Source organism: Rhinichthys klamathensis, unplaced genomic scaffold (assembly GCF_029890125.1).
Source record: "Rhinichthys klamathensis goyatoka isolate OS25496 unplaced genomic scaffold, OSU_Roscu_1.1 h1tg000191l_1, whole genome shotgun sequence".
NCBI lineage: Eukaryota > Metazoa > Chordata > Actinopteri > Cypriniformes > Leuciscidae > Rhinichthys > Rhinichthys klamathensis.
In genome coordinates, this window is record NW_026606717.1 from 4,619,760 (window position 1) to 4,632,757 (window position 12,998).

Sequence of the window (12,998 nt, forward strand, 5' to 3'; positions counted from 1 at the left end):
CTGCAACCCATCTCTGAGCTGCCCGTAACGGGAGCGCCGCTTTGCCCGGCATTTGGCAGGCTGCGGGGCTGGTACGGGCTGGGGCGCTTTCCTGCGACCACCTCCACGGCGCGGCCCGAAGCTGCTGGGGCCGGGCGGGAGGGGGCGAAAGTCGCAGGAGGGCGCGTTCGGCGGCAAGCTGACTGAGGCGTCTGAGCCGGCGGCAGCAGCTGGCCGCGGGGTTAGAACGTGTTTGGTAGCCTCAGTCTGCTTCTGGGCGGCCGAGAACTGTTGGGCAGAGTCCTCGGCCGCGCCGCCGAAGGGCCAGCCTGGGATATGGGGGAGTTGAGGAAGCGGGTTCGCTCAGCCTCGCGCATATCAACCAGGTTAACCCAGAAATGTCTGACCACACAAGTGGACATCACCTGACCCAGGGAGCGTGCGGTCACCTTCGTCACTCGTAGAGCGAGGTCGGTGGCGGCAGGCAGTCTCTTAGATGAGCCCTGAATCAGCCCTACCCTCGTGCATGTCATTGAGCACCCCGAAGGATGGCAATAACATGCAGTGAGACGGCAGCCTGTCCGCTGCTCTATAGGTCTTTGCCACCGGAGTAGACAAAAAAACCTACAGGCATTGGAGGGGTGCTTAGGGTCGCCACGCCAGGTGGAGGCGCTGTGGGGGCACAGACGTGCTGCCACAGAACACTCCACGGGGGGAACCCCAGTGTACCCATGGCCGCGGCCTCTCGAGGGCAGAGAAGGTGGAAGAGGCTGCTGAGCAGTCGCGAAAGTCAAAGGAGACTCTCACGATCTCATAACCTCTTCATGCACATCCGGGTAGAAAGGATTTTGGGTTCGCCTCCCCAAAACCAATCATCAGCCTTGAGTGCTCGAGACATGGCAGAGTAAACCACACATGCCCGATACTTGCGGCGGCCCGGGAAGCATAGCTGTCAAATCTGGATCAGACTCGCTATGTTGCACACCCGAGAGTGGCAACATAGACGAGCCCTCACTTCCAAAGGACTCCAGCTCACCTTGTGACGCGGCGATAGACATGATTTCATCAGCCGGGGAACTGAATGAGATGCCGGCCCGCCGGCGTCCTCTGGACGCGGCTCTGACCAGCTAACTCATTCAGAACCGCGCGGGTTGCAATGTTAAAGAGAGGGGTGTGGACCACGGATATTAATCGGCGGTTTAGTTCCACACCGGCCATCTCAGGTCACCCTGGCCACCAGCCAAAGTATTCTCTCACGTGGAGAAAATAGATCGGGGTGTGGATGAGGGGACTCTCACTCAGTTGAGCTCATTGAGTCTTGACCGTTACATTGCGATGGTCATGTTCCCTTAAGAGAACGTGACGCATCCGCGAGCGCTGTTCGAACGTGATCGAAGCCCAAACACGTCAAAACAGCGCTCGTGCCCATCAGCTGAATCTATCAGACTACCGCACTCAGAAATGCACGGGCAGATCGTCTTTAAAAAGACGCGCCGCGTGCACGCTCTTTTTGTGTGAGAAAAGCTTGCAGCAGTGCTGAAGCGCCCAGGGAGAGGCACACAGCTGTTCAGATCAGCAGGCAGGAATGTGAAACTCGCTGGAACACGCCATCACACCAACACCGACTGGAAGCTGCTCGTCTTGAAGATTCTCGAAGATAGTCAGAGAATAGACTGCAGGAGTGAAGAGAACATCTTGGCTCCGAAGCAAAAACATATCTGCATTTTGCCGGCTTTCTCCTTTTATCCCCACGAGGTGGGGCGGAGTTGCGCCATGCAAATTCCGCAGACCCATGGCATTTGTTTGCCATTGGCTCGTTTTGTATACTCGAAGTCGATAGGCTTTCTAAGCGAAACCCCCATTCGTCGTCATCCGACGGAACTCGGAGTGACAACGAAAGGGAACGCATGTTTTTAATTTAATTATGTTTCTTTGGACAATTTTCGTTTTGTACTGTTTTAATTGTTTAATTTAGCTGTAATTTCTTTGGCAATACAAATTTAAAATGTAGAATAAGATTAGCCTAGTGTTTCTTATTTTGCATCGCAAAAGAAATAAACTCTAAACCCGATGCAACCCTGTTTAAAATTAAAAAAAAACTGTCCCAACACTTTATTTAAACCTTGAAATGTTCGAACTTGGTTTCAAACTTAAGTAATTTTAGTGTTCTTTTACATTACACAATAATTTAGCAGACTAAAGACGAGCTTCTTCATTTTCATTTTCTGATGCAATCGGCTGACAATCTTCCTTCATCAGTTTTTGTCGTTTGTGCAGCGGCTGCGGTTCTACAGGAATGTAGCAAATTTATGTTGTAATGATAATTACACAAAACTCTTGACTTTAAATAAGTAAACAGTTATAAACATTTTTACATTTACATTTATTCATTTAGCTGACGCTTTTATCCAAAGCGACTTACAATTGCTATATATGTCAGAGGTCGCACACCTCTGGAGCAACTAGGGGTTAAGTGTCTTGCTCAGGGACACATTGGTGTCTCACAGTGGATTCGAACCCGGGTCTCTCACACCAAAGGCATGTGTCTTATCCACTGCGCCATCACCACCCACTGCGCCACCACCACCCATAAACAGTTACCTATTTAAGTATTTAAGCATCAAAGTGGTAAAATATAAACGCTGTAGGCCAACATCGGTTAACAACATGTAGGCCTATGCTACATTGAGATTCGATCTCGGGTCGATTTAAGCTCCTCGAAGCTCGTGTTGTTGCGTTGATCACTGAGCTGCCGTCTGTACACTGTTGAAATTGTAAAGCCTCATTGATGTAGCCTAAATGTTTTTATTGCAATGTTTTATGTTGAAATGTTTTCATTATTTATTCAATTACATTTCAGTAGCCTAATTTCAGTATTGTGATTATGAATTATTTTAACTACGTTTCACTTGTTGAATACATCTGCTACCAGCTTTCAATCGCTCTGAATCAGCCGCGGTGCGGCAGCAGATTACGCATTAGAGAGAATAAACCGGAATAAACGAACACTTTTCAGAGTCAATGATTGTAGCGCCTCTTAGCGGTAAAAGGCAGCAAATACACCACACATTTTACCGCCGCGGTGGAACGGCTGATGTGGGCATTGTCATGGCTTGCCTCGACATTTGCGTTTGAATAGCGCGCGTCCTCCGTGGGCGTGTCAGATTAACGCGTAATGAAGTGTAATGAGCTGGGAAAAAAAATACTGACAGCACTCTCTTTTCATACAGATTGCATAAACTGAGAATATTTGTTTTTTATATAAATTACTTCATTTAAAAGAAGAGAATTCAAGCTTCATAAAGAAAAATCTCACATGCCTGTGTGACAAGTATTCCCGGAGTTACAGTTAATCTTAGGACGCGTTTCAAAATGGACTTCACTGACAGACAGAGCGCAGAACTCGCATCATGTTTGTTTTTCTTTATTTGGTGAAAAGCACAACACTTTGTTTTTATTGTGAGTATCCACAAAAAACATAGAAACTTAACAGGATCTAATGATGTATAACACTTAAATGTAAGATCAAAATCAACCGAGTATTTTGAGTCTCTTTTGCACTGATAAGAAAAAAAGTTAGCAGATCACGCCGGCGTGATTGCCGACCCCAGAGGGTTAACATCAAAACCTTGTGTTTTTTTAAAAAATAAATAAAATAAACAGGGTGCGCTTTCAGCTCACTGTCTCCGCAAAAATCTTTCTGAAACATGTCTGGAAAATGAACGGAAACTCCGCTAATACTTATCACACAAACATGAAACATACGTCTAAAGAACGCTTTAAATTTCTACTTTTAAATAAAACAATTCACATTTAAAACAAATATTCTCCTGCAATGTAATCTGTCTGAAACTAAAGAGAAGTACAGTTTCTCCTGTCTCAGCTCATTATCGTTAATTTGTTCACACCCACTCGCAGAGCGCGCTATTCATAAGATAATGTGTTGAGGCCATTTGCTAAATAGATAAACGCCCCCAGGCAAATGCTGTAAACGCACTATATTTTTTAGTCAGATTAAGATTCGTCTTGCGCGGCTATGAGGAATAATCCTGGGACATTTAATACAGAAGTGCTGGTTTATTTTCACTTCAAGGAGGAGCAACAGATTCAGCTGAGAACTGTAAGTGTTTTATGGTTGTGCTTTGTTCTAAGCGCGATATAGAATAACGTTAGTGTCTGTAAACGGAAAAATAGCATACTGTTTAAATGTGAATCATGTTTCTCTCTGTGTGTGTGTGTAAATGAATGAATGAACGCACATATACGCACTGTTACAGACGAAATAAAAGACAAAATTTCGTTGACTAGTTTTGGATAAAGTTTTTCAAATCAAATAAGCATCAAATAAGCTTCAAAATAAAGACATCAGCTTTTGTTAGGAGTTTCTGGGGATAGAAGTGTCCAGACGTATGCACCCTGTATTTTAAAGAAGAACATTTAATTATTTGCGATACATTATTCATTCACAAAGAATTCAGGGACATTATTCACGTCCCTAAAGGTTAGAGTTTTCCTCATTTTTTAATTAAGGCATTAAGATTTTTTTATTCCTCTTTTTAGTCAACTTTAGCATGGGTGTGTTCACTTCTAATTCTAAGCAGTGTGTGTGTGTGTGTGTGTGTGTGTGTGTGTGTATATATATATATATATATATATATATATATATAGCCTATAATTAAAAAGCTATTTTAACCAGAAAAATCGTCTCGGGTTATGACTATAACCCTTGTTCCCTGAGAAGGGAACGAGACACTGCGTCGAGAATCGACTCTTTGGGGACGCTCCCTTAGCGTGCGCCTCTGAAGTATGAATGAAACTATTCCAATCCTGATTGGTGTTGCGTCATGACGTAACATGTGACGGCATAACCGGATGCATAAAAGCTACGCCGGAACAAACACAAACTAGCCTAGCGATGAAGCAAGCCGCTCTCAGGCCTTAAGGGGCGTGGCAGAACGACGCAGTGTCTCGTTCCCTTCTCAGGGAACAAGGGTTATAGTCATAACCCGAGACGTTCCCTTTCGAGGGAACTTAACACTGCGTCGAGAATCGACTCTTTGGGGAACGAGTGCCCACTAGGCCACGCACCGAATAGGCCTGTCCCGGAGTGAAACTGTCTAGGCACTCAGCGAGGACTAAGCACGTGTGCACCAGGCGTACTAGGAAGGTGGAGACTGTAGAACCTAATAAAAGTATGTGGAGTAGCCCAACCGGCTGCCTCACAGATCTCCTGTAGGGGTACTCCCGAAAGAAGGGCCCTAGAGGAAGCCATGCCTCTAGTTGAATGAGCCCTCACGGCTAAAGGTGAAGGCAAGTTGCGCACCTTGTAAGCCTCAGTAATAGCTTGAACAATCCAATTACTAATAGTCTGCTTGGATGCTGGGAGCCCCTTCTTAGGTGACCCAAAACATACTAATAATTGGTCCGACCTTCTCCAAGAAGAGGACCTCTCAAGGTACACGCTCAAAGCTCTGACGGGGCAGAGCAAATGAAGCTTCTCTTCTTCTGCCGACACATGAGGTGGAGGATGGAATACCTGAAGGACTGTAGACCGAGCCGTACTAGATGGAACTTTAGGCACATAGCCCGGACTCGGGTGCAAAAAAGCTTTTACTCTGCCAGGGGCAAACTCCAAGCAAGCTGGTGTCACTGCCAGGGCTTGGAGATCTCCCACCCTCTTAAGTGAGGTAATAGCCAAGAGAAATACCACTTTTAGCGTCAAGTCCTTAGGCGAAGCCGACTGCAAAGGTTCGAAGGGGGCCAGGGATAACCCTTCAAGAACTATTGCCAGGTCCCAGGTAGGAACCCTGGACCTGGTTGTCGGTCTCATCCTCCGAGTACCACGGAGAAACCGAATGACCAACTGGTGCCTCCCCAGAGGCCCCTCACTCAATGGTGCATGGAAAGCCGCAATGGCAGCCACGTACACCTTAAGTGTGGAAGGGGAGAGACCCGCAGAGAAACGATTTTGAAGAAACTCCAGAACTGAAGCCACTGGGCAGTTAACTGGATCTAACTCCTGTTCTCTACACCAAGCGGAAAAAACATTCCACTTGAGGCCATATAATCTCCTAGTAGATGGAGCCCTAGAACTAAGTATGGTTTCAACCACTCCGGCTGATAGACCAGCATCTAGGTACTGAACCCCCTCAGAGGCCAGACCCACAGCTTCCACAGCTCTGGGTGAGGGTGGAAGACTGTGCCCTCCGCTTGAGACAACAGATCCCTCCTCAGAGGAATCTGCCATGGCGGAGCTATCAGGAGTGATATTATGTCTGAAAACCATACTCGGGTCGGCCACCTTGGGGCAACCAGAAGTAAACTGATGCCCTCCTGACGGACCCTCTCCAGGACTCCCGGAAGCAGAGCGATCGGGGGAAAAGCGTACAGGCGAAGCCTCGGCCAGGCCTGTACCATGGCATCCAACCCCAGTGGGGCTGGATGTGAGAGGGAGAACCAAAGTGGACAGTGGGACGTCTCTCGCGACGCAAACAGGTCCACTTCCATCGGTCCAAACCTCTCCCATATTAACTTCACCACCTCTGGGTGAAGCCTCCATTCCCCGGGCCTCAGCCCCTGCCTCGACAGGATGTCTGCTCCCTGATTCTGAACCCCCGGAATATACATTGCTCTGATAGACAGTATTTTCCCCTGGGACCAAAGAATAATCTGATGCGCCAGTCTGCACAGAGGGCGCGATCTGAGTCCCCCTTGTCGGTTCAGATAGGCTACCACTGACGTATTGTCTGATCGTACTAATACATGGTGACCTTTGATGTCTGGGAGGAAGCTCCTCAGAGCCCTGAACACAGCCATCATCTCCAGGCAATTTATATGCCAAGAATGATGATGGTCCTGCCACAGACCCCTGGCAAAGCGGCCGTCCATGACCGCGCCCCAGCCAGTGAGGGAGGCGTCTGTCGAAACGGTTTTCCGGCGACAAGACACTCCCAACACTGGCCCTTGGGACAGAAACCAAGGTTTCTTCCATATTTGTAGAGAACGAAGGCATCTGCGCGTTACTCTGATCATACGAAACGGATTTCCCTTGGGAGAAAACCCCTTGGTTTTTAACCACCACTGAAGGGGCCTCATGTGTAGAAGGCCCAAAGGAATGATGTTGGATGCCGCTGCCATGAGGCCCAGCATTCTTTGAAATTGCTTTACAGTGATGGCTTGGCCTAGCTTTAACCTGGATACCATCCCCAGAATTGACTCGATACGTGCGGGAGACATTCGTGCCTGCATCGTAATCGAGTTCCACACGACTCCCAAAAACATCGTGCACTGGGATGGTTCTAGCACACTTTTCTTTGTATTGAGTCTCAACCCCAATTTCTGAATGTGGCCAAGGACGACATCTCGATGCCGAACTGCCATCTCCCGAGACTGAGCCAGAATGAGCCAGTCGTCGAGATAATTCAATATACGAATGCCTTGAAGTCTCAGTGGAGCAAGGACTACATCCATACATTTGGTAAATGTGCGGGGAGAGAGAGCTAGGCCGAACGGAAGAACCCGATATTGGTAAGCTTCGCCCCCGAAAGCGAACCTCAGGTATCTCCTGTGACATGGAAGGATGGAGATGTGAAAATAAGCGTCTTTTAGATCTATCGTGACAAACCAGTCCTCGGACCTGATCTGACTCACGATTGCAGGAATGGTTAGCATTTTGAACCTGAACCTCCTCAGAGACCGGTTCAAAACCCTGAGACCTAAAATTGGCCTTAACCCCCCATCCTTCTTTGGAACTATAAAGTACCGGCTGTAAAACCCGGACTCCCTGTCCAAAGGAAGAACACGTTCTATGGCTTCCTTTAGCAGCAGAGTCTGTACCTCCTGTTCCATCACCTGAGCCTGCTCTGGAACCACTGTAGTCTGCACTACCCCTGAAAACCTGGGGGGGCAGCGCGCGAACTGCAGTCTGTACCCTGATTTTATTATATGCAGGACCCATGCAGATATGTTGGGAAGATGATACCATGCCTCTACAAAATCTACTAGGGGTACCAGCCTCTCGAGACTGGCCTCTGGTGTTTTTCGAGCATCTTTCTCGACTCCCTGAAGCGGAATACCGGCAGGGTGTAGTCGATACGGCTTTTGTGACCATAATTGATGCTTTTTCTTTATTAGAATATTTTCGCTGGAAAGAGATGCGGCCCGAAGCGTCGTGGACGGCGGGCAACATACATCGTTTCCTAGAGGGCTCCGCTGCGAGAACAACCTCGGTTGCCCTACAGCGGAGGGGACAGCCCTCAGAGGTCCTACCACTTCGGTTAGGACCTCTTCCCCGAAGCCCTCCTAGCCTGAATGACGTCCCTCAGGTCGCCCTTCTGGCTGGAGGACTTCGACTTTTGAGAGTGTTTCCTCTGTTGCCAAGCTCCAGGAGGAGGGGCTCTAGAGGAAACGCTCTCTCTCTGCTCTGCTCGGTGTGAGGAGCCGGCTGATGGCTGGGGCTGATCTTTTGGCCCCACCCTACTCGATTTGGATTTCGCCTTACGGGGGAGGTACTGCTGGAACGCCGCAGATTGTTTCTTCGCCTCCTGAAACCTGTCGACGACCGATGTAACGGCGTCGCCGAACAGGCCAGAAGGCGAAAGCGGCGCATCCAGCAGAAAGGATCTATCTTTCTCTTTCATGCCAGATAAATTCAGCCACAGATGTCTCTCCGTGGCCACCATAGCTGCCATAGAGCGGCCAATAGCGCGGGCCGTCTCTTTTGTGGCCCGAAGAGACAGATCTGTGGCTCTCCTTAACTCCGCAATATCTTCAGGAGTTGGCCCCTCCCCCTCATCCAAATCTTTCAGGAGGTCGGCCTGGTATGCCTGCAAGAGTGCCATAGAGTGCAGACATGAACCAGCCCGACCTGCCGCCATGTAAGCCCTGCCTATTAATGCAGATGTATCTCTGCAGGGCTTACTAGGCAACGCCGGGGTTTTTAGGGAAGATGCCGACTCAGGAGAAAGATAACCCGCTAAAGCCTCTTCCACCTTAGGCATCTTCCCATAACCCATATCCCGTGCCCCCATAACATTGCTGTAATCCACCATACTGGGATTGGAGACACGGGATGAGTGCGGTTTATCCCACGATCTCGAAATCTCTTTGTGGAGATCGGGGAAAAACGGCAAACCCCGGCGCTGAGGTTGCGATCTGTGCTGCAGGAAACGCTCATCAAGCTTGCTTCTCACTTGCGTTCCCTGCTCATCATGTGGCCAGCTGATGTTAAGTCTGGCCACAGCACGAGTCACAACCTCCACCAGCTCCTCATAACCTTGGCCGTGAACTGGCGCGCCTAGATCACGGTCATCCGCATCGATGCTGAGCACATCTACTTCCTCGGAAGCAGAGAGCTCAAGCATCGGGACCTGATCATGGGCAGGAGAAGCCGCGATGCGGGCTCCTGCACCACTCTCAGAGGCTACGAGATCCTCGGATGAAGAGTGAGAAGGTGCCTCAGCAGTCTCAATCTCATCCACAAGATCCCGCTGCGAACCCCACGATCTCAATCGCCGCGCCGCCTCAACGGACGCGGGACCAGAACCATGGGGAACGCGAGCCTGACCGTGCTCATCAAAGCACGCCAGCCGGGAGCGCAGCACTCTAATGGGAAGTGCTTCACAGTCTACACAAGCAGCTCCCTCGAGAGCTGCCCGTGCATGCTGCGCTCCCAAACAACTCACACACAAAGCATGTGTGTCCCCACCCGTGATAAAACGAGGGCAGGGAGGCACACAAGCTTTGAATTGTTCGCTGGCCATTATATACAATATATGTGACAAACAACACCAAATAAGACACACAGTTTTCAACACAGAGCGCTTGCTGAAGAGCGAAAGCTAGTTTGTGTTTGTTCCGGCGTAGCTTTTATGCATCCGGTTATGCCGTCACATGTTACGTCATGACGCAACACCAATCAGGATTGGAATAGTTTCATTCTGTAAGGAATCCGGGGTTCATAAGCTCTTTAGTCAATTTTGATTTTGGGGATAAATATTCAACAGTTATTAATCTCTGATCAACAAATTATCGAATATAGTTTGAACCGAGTCCTTGCATAGATAAATCACCCAACTAGGGGTTGTACAGCATATACGTCTGTTCAGGGCATGTATACCACAATTAACACAACGAATTATGATTAATTATGAATATACATCCCGCACAGAGGGCTATGACTGATCTTTAAAATTACCACAGCGATTGATATCTCTTTCTAAGCCAGCCCGTCCGCCGCGCTGTTTCGCTAGAGGTTACCAATGGCTGGTGGTCTTATTTTAGCTTAAATTTACTGACAATGTTTTGTGCACTTAACAATTATCAGATTGTAGCTAGGATCTTAATATTAAAGAGGCTTTGTTATGTGATCAACAACAAACACAGAGGCAATAAAGTATAAATGAGGTTTAATGAACTACACTACATGTAAAACAAAGATATATATATATATGAAACCAAAATGAACTTAAACAATAAGAAAATAAGGTAGAAACACAGGGAAAAACACAATTGCTAGCACAGTTAGGTCCTCAGAGACAGCTTACAGAATACACACTTCAGAGCGTCTAAATTTAGATGGAACAGTTTGCATTCAGACCTGGTTAGAGTTGTGTGGAAGCAAGCTCGTGGCGTCCTGGGAATAGGAGGCGGGCTTCTTTGATTCCTCCAAGCGTGGTTGTCGCGGGAGATTTAAAAGTTCTAACGCAGTTCTGTATGCGTGAAGATAGTCCTTTCGCTGGGATGCTGGAAGACTAACAAAACGTACGTGGGTATCTCGAGGACCGCACTAAGGACAGACTGGCTATGCGCAAAATAAAACGAAGACAAAATAAAACAGGAACAAAATAAAACACGAAGATTACATCGGGATACAGGAACAGGGAACAGAGAACAGAGAACAGAGAACAGAGAACAGAGAACAGAGAGCGAATGTCTCTGAGTTTGGGGTTTTAAAGATAAACAGAACACGCCTTGGATAGGTGTGTCGGCCAATGATAATGGCCCATCTTGAAGAGAGCCTACGCCCCCCGAGTGGGTCATTCGGAATCAATTTGCATCTTTATGACTAGCAGGGCCTTAAGCTTACTTTGGAAATGGCATATATAGGTAGATATATATATTTCACGCTATCGATATACAGCTTAATGAATAGATCAGACTTTTAGGGCCACAAACATATCAAACATCACACATCACAGACATCATATTGCAGAGTTACCTCTTAATGCACACTTTCAGGTATTTATAAGTGTCTTACATTCATGAAAACATTCGTAGGACATGTTTGCACATTTATAGTTCTGTTGCAGGTATTTTAATACACCAACTCTGTTTTAATGCCGATTTATAGATAAAAACTTAGGGTTCGTATGTGTGTGTGTGAACATAGGTGTGTGCGTATCTTCATTTGAACATCTGGCACCCCCCTTCTCGCCGGAGAGGGGGGCTAGAGATAACGGTCTTCTTTGATCGTGCCTCGCGAATGAATCGAGCTTGCATGAGGAGGTCTGGGTGTTGTCTCAGGAGGGGGAATTCGCTGTTTAATGGACATTCAGGACCATTTGTCACCATAAATGTTTGAAAGTCCATTTGCTCTCTAGACTTTTAGGCGCCAGTTTGGAAGGTTGGAGACCTTATCACGGGACCACATGGTAATAGGAATGTGGGTTAGTTAGGGTTCTTTAACTTTTCCTGTTGTGAGTTAAGGATTTTACTACAAGAGAATCAATGATTGTCCCTTCAATCCCTACAGTCCCCCCTTTCGGGAGATGAGGTCCCTGGGGAGATCTCGTCTGCCGATAATCATTGCATGGGAGGATGGAAGGTGAATCATGAATTTGGATCACAGGTGATTATCAGGGCTGAGGGCTTAACTCAATGAGGTTGCCCGCGGCTTCTTGCGTGTTGTCCTCCTTCCGGGGGTTTCGTCGAAAGCCTCCGGACACGGCTTTGGTGAGCCTGATGGTAGCTGCTCGGTTCTCGTTGAGTCTCCTGTACAGGATGAAAGCCAAGCCCAGTGTTAGGATGTGACTAATTACCATAGAGAGGCACAGCGCCGTGTCGGCTGCGGTCCAGGCTCGGACAACAGGTGAGGTAGTCAAGAGGGGCTGTCGAGACAAAGCTTGTAGGGCAGAGTCGAGGGGAGCAATGTCGATCAGCTGTGACCCCCCTGTCTCAATTTCCAGTTCCAGTTCTGGAGCCAGGGTGAAGTTATGGTCCTTGAAGAAGGAGGGGATTTCCAGTTCTGTTTCGTACTCGTGGCTCGGGAGATGATATAATGCCAGGTCATCTACGTGGAGGATGGCACCTTTAGGTACCTGAATCCACATGCTCTGGTTGAGCAGGCTGACACGGGTGGCGGTGTCATGCTGGTCATAGGTAAGAGTAGCCGTGAGTACCGGAGTGTTGACGAGCCACCGGTCACCGATGATCTCTGCTCGGGTTTCTTCCACTTGCATGCGAGGCTTGGCTTCGGCCGGGCAGCGGTTGTCGCTGGACATGGTTTGCAGCCCACAGATTCCATTAGTGTTATCTCTGAGGAAGGGTTTGCTAGGGCAGAGATAGTGAATGTCTTTCGTTAATGTGCACATGTGCAGGTTTGGGGCCAGGTACAACTGTGGATCGCTGTCGTGGTAGGCCACCACGTCTGGGGTGCGGATTTTGAGGTGTGTGTTACCCTTCCAAAACCCGACATTGACAATGTCTTTGAGTCTGTAGATTCGGCTTGACTCTATGATGGGTAAGTTCAGGAGGAAGCCCATTTCTCTTTGCTCTGGGTCGACATAGAGTGGGATGGCGCTGCCGAGCGAGTAGGCCAGGTGTACTTGGAGCGGATCAGCTGGTGTGGTGATTGCGGAAGCCAGCACAGTCTGGACAAGACTCAACGGTATGAGGTAGGGCGGGATCCTACCCATGGCTAGGCTGTCGATGGATGAGCTCACCTCCCGCAACATGTCTGACATCAGGGCGGTGACTAGCTGAGTTTGGGCAAAGTCATTTTGGAAAACAGTGAACAGCTG